The following is a 12,549-nucleotide window of genomic DNA, read 5'->3' as shown; positions in this document are numbered from 1 at the left end:
ATTACTTTTCCTAAAGTAATATGCAAGAACACACAGAATTCATAAGAACTGTAGAGGTTACTGGTATAAATGAATGCAGATTCTTACCTACCCTTTTTCGCAGTTCAAATTACAAAAATCCCTTTAAAGTATAGAAGCAAATGCATAAATCCACCCTTAAATGCAAAGGGAAAAATACATTTTTCAGAACATATATTTTTTAAAAGGGCTTTAAAGGAAATATTGGAGAAAAAAATACACTTTTAAACATATTTTGAAGTGTATAATGCTAAAATAATTTCCTAAGCCTCACTTTTCTTTACTTTTGTACACATCTTTGTATTAGAAGCATAACTGCTCTTTGTTGTTATTAAGACAAATATTGGGATGATTTGGACAGAGACAACACCAAAAGAACAGAGAATTAATAGTTCTAGTCTTTACCTTTGAGCTAAAACACTCATAGTTTCCATTTGTAACAGCTTCTTAGATCTATAGTTAAGCCATAGACCACAAAGAACTAGAGCATGTATCACTAGGGAGCTACCGTGCTTCCAAAAGTGAATAACAAATATCTGAGTGTTTTCTTCACATCTGTGCCTTTAAATGCAACCTTGGGATAGAATTGGAAACTCACTCTGATACTTGGTTTTAGAAATAAGTAGAGAATAAAATGTACTTACTGTCAAGCAAAAATGAACAGTTTCATTATATCTTATCCCTATAAACAAACAAATTGCATTTTGCCTCAGTGGACTGGCAATGGCAAAGTGGACCTGCTCAGTTACATGCTTCTTGTGACACGTAATGTGCATCACAGGGGGAAGTGTTAATGGCTATTTAAGGGGACATGACAACCCCATTAGCTTTCCTGATAAATCAGCTCTGGAGTAAATGACAATCCTTGCCATGGAGATTTTACTGCTGGGCAGAACAGCAAAAGAGAAGGAAAAGAGAAATCACAAGGCTAGTATCGGCAAAGGTTATGCTAAATCAGAGATTCTGAGTGTAAAGATGTGGGAGGGCCACTGGAAATTAACAGGTTTTAATTATCTTCCTTGCCATTAGAAATAGTTAGACTTTGACAATGCAGTGGACTAAAATGTCTCATCAGTTACCTGTGCACAATTTTCCCTTTTGAAATGTTTCTTATTCAGAATCACTTGAGATACTGGATATTCTTATACATGCAGACATATTTCACATATTCTTACATAAAAGCCTGAAGTGAAAGCCTTCAGAATATAACCAAGGGCCACGTACTTTCCAAAAATAGTAAATCTTTTTTTTTCATTAATCTTCACTATGTTAAAGCTCTTTAAACATGATTGTATTTATATAATTACACAGCTTTTGTTTCCAAGAAGAGAATCTTTAGCACCTATGGGCATTGTATCTGCTCATGTATCTACATGAATGCTTCTGATCTTTAAATCTCTGTGTATTGCTTGCTTATATTGCTGCTTTTCTTTTTCCTCTCTGTCCTTGAGCAATCAGGTCAATAGCTACTGCCAAACTTGGCAGCTGTTAGAGCAAGATGTCAAATGTTGAAATATATATTCCTTCTGCAGTGGCATCATGGCCTGTGGCTAGTCCTTTGTATGGATTCACTGCCAGCAATGTGGCTGCGTTCAGTGCTGACTGCTTGTTGGTGTAGAACTGCCTGTAGGGTTATATCAAAGTCATACTGTTACGTAGCTGACTATGTTGCTTTCACTCCTTAGATGGCATCATTTTCTGGCACTGATTTTGCTGCATGATATTTTCTCACATCTATTTTTATACTGTGTGCCAGACCATCTCACAACCCTCATCGACGTATCTCTTTGAATTAGTCTTGCATTATTCCATTCCCTGCTTCTAGAGAAAATGTTATTAAACCCGGGATGATATAAATAAAAACAGGAGAACAGAGAAGCTCATTTTTAAAGGCTCATTTTAAAAAATGAATATGTGTAGTTCTCATTTCTAGCCATTGTCTTCACACAGACACCCATTTCTTTTGTTCAAATATTTTCTGCTTTGATGTATAATTAAGCAGCCAGTCTTGCTTGTTTTAGTAATGAGAAAATGATACATCCATCCAGATTGCTGAACTAAGATGTACAAAGTCTAATCTTTATTTTTTAAGTTTCTCAGAGCAAAATTATTTTTAAACTGTCATGAATACTCCCAAGAGCATACTAATAATTAACAATAACCTTCACAGAAACTAATAGATAACACTGAAAATTTAAATAAAATACACTCCATTTTGCACAGAATTGCAAAAAAAAAACAACAAACAAAACCCAACATGTCATTTTTCCTCAGAATTTTTCAGAAAGAATGCAAATAATAAAAGAGCCAGAGATTGTCTGAATTATGTTCTGAAAAAAATTGTCTTTATGCCTGGGATCTATCTGCTGCATGGAGACATCATCAAAGAGTTTGGTCAAAGATTCAGAAGAAGAGTAGCCACATGGCACAGGCCTATACACCTGGGACAACTGAAAAACATTAGAGATGGAAGATAACAGTCACAAGGAAGAAAAAAAGGGTAGGAAATCAGATAGTTTGCTCAAAGATTTTTTCTATTGCTGTTGTACTAATAAAACATACATGCATACAAATAAGATAGTCTTATAAGTAGGCCCTAAAATAAAATTTTACAAGCTTCAATTGTGCTTATGTACTGATAGCAGTCTGTTCCTTATCAAAACAAAGGTTTTGGTGGGTAGAAGTGCTAAAACTTTCTTCTCTAAAAAACACTTTAAAAACCTGGTTTTAGAAACTATCAACAGTAGGAGATCCAGCTAGTCCCATAGACCATATACAGACAGAACAGGATTATGTAGATGAGGTTCCTTGATTGGATAAGAAAAACATGTCTATTGTTCCCAGTCCTGAAGTTTCTATTCAGAAAAATATGTCTTTGCGGTAATACCTGAGAATTGGATGCAGAAGGGAAACCATGGTGTGAAAGATTAAGCATAACAGCAGTTGAGTTGGTTAATGTACTTTGTTCGGTTCCTGTGATGACACTTTCTCTTTTTAAAACTATTTTCTTTGAAAACATTATCTGCCTGCCAGTTCTCAGAACTGTGACTGTTGTTGGTAAAATCAGGAACATTCCTGCTGCAACAAAGGAACTGGATTTGTGAATACAGATTAGAAATCCAAAGCCTGGCTTACAGCTTGTACATAAAATTTCTGTAGGCAGTCTCCTCAAGAGCAATTTTGAAGTTGCAAATGAAATCCCCCTGAAGAGACTAGGTCACCTCTTGCTTTGCTCGGAAAGTAATTTTCAAAAGCTGAATGGGTAAAGTACAGCTAGCAATGCTCTTCCTTGCCACAAAACATGTATCTGCCTTCTGGGTATATCGGGCAAATTGAGAACTTCAGCCCTGCATCCTCTTGCCCCTTAATATCCCCATATCTCTTAAAGGCCACAAATTACAAGGGAAAACTAAAAGTTTAATGAAATGTTCAACTTATTATTGTATTTCTAAAATCTTCATTTGTATGCACAGGCATATCACAAGAAAGATATACCAGAAAAAAGAAATATTCCCAAACTTGATTCTATTTGGATCAAATTCTTACCTGAGTGGGCAGACCAGCGTTTTTATTTCCCAAACATTTTACCTATGTCAATAATTTGCACCAATGTAAACCTTTGATGCAGACAGTGGCACTATATTCTGGCGCACTGTAATCAAGTCAGGTATGCATTGTGTGAAACCTCGTAAATGGAACTCCACAATGTATCACAAAACTAATACTTGCTATTTTTTATTCAATATTTATATGCATAATTGGTTCTGTTTAACCTATTAGTATTCCCCCTGTGGGAAATTTTCCTCAGTCAAAATTTGGCCCTTTTTTTCCTTTGTTCTTTTAGTGGTCTGTGTTTGTGTATACCTATGTTGAGCTTGCTTTATGCCTCTTCTTAATAGGGACAACAGAGGAAAACAAATGTCCAACAAACATATTTGATAATAACCTATTCATTTACCATGAATTTCAAAACTGCTGAAACAAACTAATTTACAAAATCTAATGCAAAATGTGGCAGTGAAGTATTTTATTCTCTTCTAGAAGCAAAAATAGCATGGGCATTTTTATATTTCATCTCAAAATACTACCATAAGGGATCTGACCTAGATTTAAACTCTTATCTCCAGAGATGAAAGATCTCCACATTAATCTACTGTTGCTTGAACATGTGGCTTTACATATATCAAGAGGGGGGCAGCTCATGAAGTTGAACTTCAGCTGCTTCTCTTTTGTTCGCCACTACAGCAGGGCAATGACATGATCCCTCTCCTTTCCCCCACCCGCCCCTCCCCCAAAACAGGAAGAGAAAAGAAAGAAGCTTTAATCCTCTCTGGTACAAATTTCCCTAATATTCAATAATCACTCCCTGTCTCATTCCCTGTGGGAGATGTCTGGTAGCATCTGTGCCAGCATATGTTAGACATTTCTGAGTGGGTCACTACCTTATTTTGTCACTGACTCCTCTATTACCCAGAGAGACAGCAACATCCCTCCACAACACAGTGCTCCACAAGACACAGCACTGTCATGTCTCTCTCAATAAACTTGGTTCAGTACACTTTAACCTGCTCTATGTACACTTTAACCCACTAACTGTGGTTAGCCCACTCTTAACAGAATCCTTTTCACAGTGGCGTTAATATGAGTGAAAGAACCATTATCATGTGCATTGCTTTAAAGCAAGCAAGTTGTCCAATGTTAATTTCAGAACTGTACCTGAGAAGAAAGGAAGGAAAAACAGGTTCTTATAGGTCACTTAATATGCTTTAATTGCTTTGTAAAATATGCACTTATTTTGCAAATGGGTGGTATTTCAGACCTCACTTGTGATTCATTTCTATAGCAATACGGCAATAGATTTTATTGATGACTGTGATAAAGTCTGCTTTATCTTTTCTTGATTCAAGAAAATTAGCCTGAAACTTCTGGCTGCATTAGTCCTCAGAGGTTATATGAAAGTTGCTTTTCTTTTTCAGTGTGTGGTGCAATGAGGTATTGTAGGACTGTTTTCAGCAAAGGTGCCATTTCTGAAGTGCGCACCCAGGTTTTCCCATGCTAATGACTGTTTCATCTGCTCTTTATTTCAGGCCTGCCTCTAGTTTTTTTGTAATCATGGCTGATCCTCAGAAAGTTTCTGAGATAATTTTCTATAAATGAACCTCCTATTAGAACTGAACTCTCATTGTTTCTAGTATTTGTCTGAGATTAGGTAGGAAAACCTAAAATACAGTATCTGATGATATGGTATGACAGAATTTTTTTTTTTTTTTTGCTACTGCTTGCCCTTTCAAAAGACTGAAAACTACTAAGTGATGAACCTGCTCAAATTTCATTAAAGTCAGTTTAATTTTGTGTGTACTTAAATCATAGCTAGGAAGAAGCTACTTGCCATCAATTTCATGAGAGCAAAATTAGATAGTTAAAGGTGCTATCCTCCATTTTTAGATCCTGATTTGGAATAAATTGAAATAAATAGGTATACCTTGTTTCTCCCTTTTTAAGGTCACCAAACCAGCAAAATTTTTTTTCACACTGTTCAGAAAAAGTATCAAGTAACTGAATACAGGATTCAACAGTCAGTTCAGATTTATCACCTTTAATATTGAAATTTTCTCTAGGTGGCTGACCTAGAACTATAGCATTATCTAAAAAATTTCTAGACTTTGAAAAGATGGTTTCTTAATTAGAAAAATTAAAACAAATATGCCTTCTACAACCCATCTGAAACTGTACCACATATTGCTAAACCTCCATCCACTCCATGCATTATCAGTGCTTTTCCACAAGAACTAACTCTTCACTGACACTGAAGCAAATTATCTGGTAGATAAAGAAATGCTGATCTACAGAGAACTTAGTCCTCTTCTATATGATAATACAGTATAAAATGCCTACCAATTTTTTAAGAGTCATAAAACCTCCTCTGACACACTTAGAGACATGATAAGAATCAAAAAGTTTTTAAGTGCAATATACTCATCCTATCGGGTTTAAAAATAATCCAGTCATTACTATAATAAGGGGCATAGTAATACTTTATTTCCTCTCTAAAATCTCCAGATCACTAAGTCTTTATTAGGAGACTAGAAATGTTGAATTCATGCATTACTTTTGAACAGAGTTCTTCCTAGAAAATGGCAAAAAAGGGGAATGGAAAGATTGTGCTTGGCTACTACAGTATGAGTCCAGATTTATATCAAGATAATTAAGAACAGAATATGGCCCAAAGTGTTTTAAAATATAATCCCTTTTAGGATTCAGACATTGAAGAACAGCTGACCTTGTTGGTGCCAGGCTAATGCTGAGTTTAGAAACCTGTGACAATAGGGGTTGATACTGGAAAACGTGATAGAGCTCTAAGTATAGTAGCATGAACAGCACTATGGTAATTGCAGTTTTCTTTCTTTCCTGTTAGACAGAAATGAATCAATATCCAAGGACAAGCAGAATAAGAAATTTTCAATAATTTGTCTTGCTTTTTACAGGGATACGACTTTTTTGACTAGTCAATTGTGTGATTCAAAATTATTACTGGACTATTTCCTAAAGTGTGCATTAAGATTTGTCTCAGATGATATTGTCAACCAAAGGATATTTCATAGTGTTTCCAGGAGCATGTTTCAATAATCATGCAAAATTTCTTTCTGCTACTGAGTACCTTAATAAAGAATCAATACTGCAGCAGACCTCAGAAGAGTGAATCTCCACAAAATGTTTTGCTTGGTTCAGCTGACACTGAGAATATCATGTGAAGATGTGCACAAGCATTTCAGTTGCCTTGTCCTCGTACTGAGATATTTGATTACAGTATATATGGGCAACATGCTTTGCCATCTCTTTCCAATTTAATTTGCAATTTTGCCACACTGTCAGATGTGAATGACAAGTTATTACAGTTTTGCCTGTAGAGGATGGAGCATGAAGTGAAATAAAATACAAAATTAGAGAAGACAAATTAAATGCCAGAGAATAATATTTTATCTTCACAATTGTAGAGTATTGTACAATCAAGACTGGCAATCATATCTGATGAGAAGAGGTTTCGAGTGAAGACATGTACTGACTGTTATCATAAATAGATTGGAATTTCCATTCATCTACAAGATCTTTATGTCTATGCTTTGCATTTGCAGAAGTCCATACAAACTCCTCAGTAAGAGTTCTTGATGATAAATTATTGAAAATTAGTTTACATATTTTTAGCTGTACCTTGTCTGCTCAACATTTCAAGCTGAAATATTTGTCCACACATACTGGAGTTTACTGTCTTAGGAGATCAAGAGGTATATGGTCTAAAGGACTAGTCAGATGGTGAGATATCAGAATATTAAACAAAATACATAGAGTTTTCATTCTGTTACTCTTTAAATGTCCTTTTCTCCGAGATTAAACATACAGGAAGCTGTAGGTCACAACATGGAAAGTGTGGAGAGATTATATAGGCAAGAAGGTATGTTTTGATGTAGTTGTTTTAGTACGGTAGAAACATAGGCTGTGGCTCATTTTGCTGAATTCTTGTGACATCTAGAATGAACACTGGGAGCTAGTGCAAACGCTGATCTGGATGAACACTGATTCCACTCAAGGAGACCTAAATGCAGATTGCACCAAACAATCTGAAGAATTTGGTTGCAAAAACCTAAAAATTTATTCAGTCCCTTTACTGAATTTTCTGATGATAGCAGCAGATCACATAATTCACCAAATTTACCTAATAGTTTTTTTTTCCTCCTCTTTAGAGAACTAGGTATATTGAACAATTAATTTTTGACAGATCTTTCAGTGCTTTCTTAAATACAGATTTCTCTGTATGTAGAAGAAAATATCCTACTGATCTCCATGTTAAATTTCAGTTAACAGTAGTGGTATTGTTTTTGTTAGTCAAAAGTATATTTTCACGTATTTCAGGACAATATTCTATCTGGTCCTTATAAACCATAACCTCTTCAACTTAAAAATAAGTTAGCTCATAAAAAATTATGTAGTTTAAATGTCAAAGAAAAGGATTACTGATATGAGTGTTTCCTTTCAGGCTACTGTTGCTGTAGATTTCAACACAATGTCTATTTAATGTACTTTATTTTCAAGATGCTATTCTAAAAGCATATTGTGCACTAAGTAATTGCAAATAGCAAAGAAGTAGAAAATTGAGAGCGTTCTTATTCCTCGTAGTTTTTTTTATGAAATATTCCACTAACTGCAGAAATATGTTGAGTATGTTGAGCACTCATTATATCACAAACAAATGAGTTATTCTTTTTAATCCCTAAAGAAGGTTTTCTTTGAAAGTTTCCATATTTTATCATCTACTACAGAACATTATGGTTTAGAGTTTAACTTTTCATCTACCTCTCACCCAGGAGAAGAATTCTATCTTTTGTGATTTGCACTCATTAAAAGGCAGGAATGATCACTTACTCTGTGTGATGGCATCTGAGTAAGCACAACACTTACAAAATATCACTTCAAAATAGGGTGCTGAGAGGGAAAAAAAATCAAAAGAAAAATAGGATTTATGAATTTAGTACATAACTTTCAAAACCAGACTGATACCTAACCTAAAAGATAAGATTTTACACCATGGTAGTCATAATGCTGCACCATTGCATGATATGACATTTTCATCATTATAAAGACTATAGAATTCCAATTAGCCTTATGGTACATTATAGACTCCTTGAAACAAAAACAAACAGACAACTCCCCTCACCCTGCAAAAAAACCCAAACAACTAAACATCACCTCTGTCTTCTTTAACTCTGTAGAATTAGTAATCTTATTATATTAGTCTGTGGCAATAACATTTACACAAGACACAAATCCTTCTCAAAATTACACTGTTTAAGTGCCATGACCAATTTTTCAGAATATTTCAAAGGAGGTAGGTGCCTACAAAGCAATAACTAAAATTTCAGTGCACACATTCTAATGTGCTAGAACAGCAAGTTATTTTCTTCTGGTTTGTATTATTTACATAAAATAGAATGAAAGACCACAACTGCAGGTGGTCTTGCTTTAGTTAGACTATTCCCAGAATTAAGATTGCAGCACCAGGCTTACATGTAGGTTTCTTCTATCACTTATTTCCACAAAAAAAAAAAAAATGCGTCTTCTAGAACTAGGTCTCAGCAAACAGGATGTCCTTGCCAATCAAGTGTTTGCCATTTGAGCAGTTACACAGTAGTTTTAGAGGAAAAGGAAGATGTAAAGAGAATATGAGGCTAACAGTATTTAAATACATGACACCAAATGTTATCTCAGGGGGGTGTCTTCCCACTGAAATCAGTAGGAAAGCTCATCTGAATTTAGAAAGTTAGACTGTGTTTTAAATTCACAGTGCACAACCATGAGCCTAATGGTTGGTGAGGGCTGAAAGCAGTTAAACATGGCAGGTTAGAAGTAGCTGTTGAAGGTGACTGAGAATGCTTGAGACCTCCTACTTTCCCAGGAGTCTCATTTTTTGCATACTCCCTATCTGTCATCCCACCACTCACTCCTGCTCACATCCTTACCTTCTGTCTTAGACCTCAATTTTAGCTCAACTCCCATGTTCATCACATGTTCGTTAAGGGCTAGCTATTACAACTTTGGGAGCAGTCTACAAATAGAGTTGGTGAGACCATCCCTATGACACACCCGTATGGACTCGTTTAAAGCACTGTAATGTTAGCAAATACAGGACCCTGCAGTTTTCAAGGCAGGGCTCAGCAGTGCTTTACAGCACCTGCATGCTCCCTGCTGTGATTCGTACTCTGCCCCTTGTGACCACACTGCACTGCAAGGCTCCTTCTCATAAAGGGCCATAAATCACCAAAGTTTAGTGATTCAGGTTAGTAATAATTAAAAAGATATGTCCACGTGTAGAAGACGGTTCACGGATTTTTAGAGTATGGTTCGAGATCTGGCTTGACTTTAAGACAGTTTGAAAACTTATTGAGTGAAACTTGAGTGGAAGATCCTCAGCACTAGAATGTGGCCATTTTTGATTACCTGTAAATTCCAACTATGAAACAATAAGGCTTTCAGCTTAGCAAATACTGAAAATTTACTCAACTCACCAGCTTGAAAATGCATCATATTTTTTTCATTAAGGCCGTGCTGTTTTGTCAGAGGAGCTTTTCCATTTCTGCTGCCACTTTAAAAACTGCACTGCAATGCTACACCATGCCTCAAGTTGATCAATCCAAGAACTAAGTAAGAGTAGACCTTGATACAAAAATTTATTTCCAAAAAAACTCTCAAAATAAGATGTTTATCAGATGCCAAATAACTTAGTAAAGTAGAATAGCTTCTTCCACACTGTCAGTGAATTCAGACATTAGAGATACTATTTTCCAGCCAAGTTTGTGCCATTGAATTGCCAAGCATCTGGTACTGGATAAAATACATCAGAGTTCTTAGCTATATATGTGTATATGCACATGTACACTTTTGGGTGTTCCATGCTTTCTTTTTTGCATTTTCATGTCTGTCCTTATGTATTTTCACCTAAGTATCTTGAATTTCTCCATTTGGCCCTGGAACAAAGAGGTTTCTCAGGAACTGCAGTCTTGCCCAAATGCAGAAGGGTGACACTGTCTTTTTCTTTATTTGTGGTAAGTTATGGTAAGTTTATTGTCTTGTTTACTCTTTCTACTCAGGTACATTCAGAACTTCCACACAAAATGAAAACTAATACGCAAACTTAAACCCATGTTAACTCTGCATATGCATCCTGTACACTGTACAACTTAAACCAGGATCATAACCTGGTTAATAGGAACCCACAAAAGTTTGAGAAATGCTCAACAAAAATTATCACTGCTACCAATATAATGCTTCTTAGAAAAAAATTTATTTTTCAAATATGAAACATCACAAAAAACAAACCAAAAAACAAAACAAAACGACCAAAAAAGTGCCTTAAGTGTGCAAGCTCATCGCACGAGATCTTCCTCACAAAATAGTTCAATATGACACAGCTTCACTTCAGTGTTATTGACATAACAGTGCATTCATCAATAAATATGTCATCTCCTGTGCTCCATGATTCTGCTTTGCCTGTAAACATTCAGTCTCTTGGATGAACATACCTACTGAGGGACTATATTAATGTCCTACATTCAGAAGGTAATCATTAATCATAGGTTGTAAAAATTGCTTAGAAATGCATAATCTCTTATGACTAAAACTGAAGTGAAGATTAAAAATTAGATTAACTGATGTCATCAAGTCAGGAAGATTAAAATTATATTGCTATTCTTTCTTTAATTTATTTAGTTATCATTAATGTCACAAAATGGTAGCCATCTTCTATATACAGGAGAAGCCATCTCTTCTACCAGGTCTTCCCAGTCTGAAAAAAAAACCAAACCCAGAATCAAGTGTGGAGGAGGTAGAGAGGCAATATGCTTCTTAAAGGAATAATCGTCTGGGACTGGTTTTCTTCCATTGCATACAAGTTCTGTGGCAGAACATGTAACATCTGTTATCAATCAAATTTCTTCATCACCAGGAGTAGGTGTGAAGAAAGTAGACGAGCAATAAGAGGTTTGTAGTCTGATGGAGGCATGTCAAAGGTATTGTTTTTATGGGAGGCATGTGAAATACAGAGCTGGCATCTCCAAACTGAACCCTGGATTTCATATGCAATCTTCAGATAATTTTTATTCTTGGTTTGGTCTTATTAATGTTTGAATGAAGGACTTGGGAACTTCATTTTTCCAATTAGTAACTTCAATTATTATTATAATATAGATCACACTGAAAGCCAGAACTGACATTTTCCTCATTCCTGTGTAGATAACTAGTATTCATGTAGTGAAAATCATGCACTTAGAGAAGTTTGCATGTACTAAAATTAATTTTCCCAAGCATGTATAGACTTTTACATAGCCTGTTTTCATTAATATTAGGCATATATATAACCTTCTTATATATAATGCTTTGATAATTATCTCAGTTATGGCTTATCTTCTGAAAAACACACATACACTGTAATTTTGCTGATTTTAACAGGATAGGAATTATAATTGTATATATCTGATATCTTAGATTTTCTCCCTGAGTTATATATACATATACAAAAACACATAATAGAGAAGGGAAGAGAGAAGGGTAGAGAGGGATAAAGGAATAAAAGATCTACTATTCTGGTGAACTGCATAGTAGTACTAAGTCAGCATAAGTCTGACCTTGTCTCTAATGTCAAAATTTGTCCCATCATTTTTCATAGTAAAGGATCTGATTGACTAATGCACTTTTCTGGCAAGTTTCTGGGACAACACTTATATTTCCTGAGAGTATTCTTAATGGTGATGGAAGATGACACTGAGGCTTTATATATGATTTTGAACTTCCTGGAAAGGGTGAATAAGAACTGATCAGAGACATCCTATAAAATTATGTCACCCAAGTCACAGAAAATGGGTGAAAAATCTCTTTTATCTTCCAGTGAAGTTCTATTTTTTATATGACTGATTTGAAGCCTGAATAACTAGTAGAATCAAGGGTTCCCTAGGAAAAAAAAAAAAAAAAAAGCTGAATTATGAA

The sequence above is a fragment of the Pezoporus flaviventris genome, unplaced genomic scaffold, assembly GCF_033815535.1.
Source record: "Pezoporus flaviventris isolate CSIRO_AGI_PZ_B2104156 unplaced genomic scaffold, CSIRO_AGI_Pfla_v1 ptg000057l, whole genome shotgun sequence".
In the NCBI taxonomy this organism is placed as follows: domain Eukaryota; kingdom Metazoa; phylum Chordata; class Aves; order Psittaciformes; family Psittacidae; genus Pezoporus; species Pezoporus flaviventris.
The sequence above is the reverse complement of the archived record's forward strand: the minus strand, read 5'-3'. Positions refer to the sequence as shown.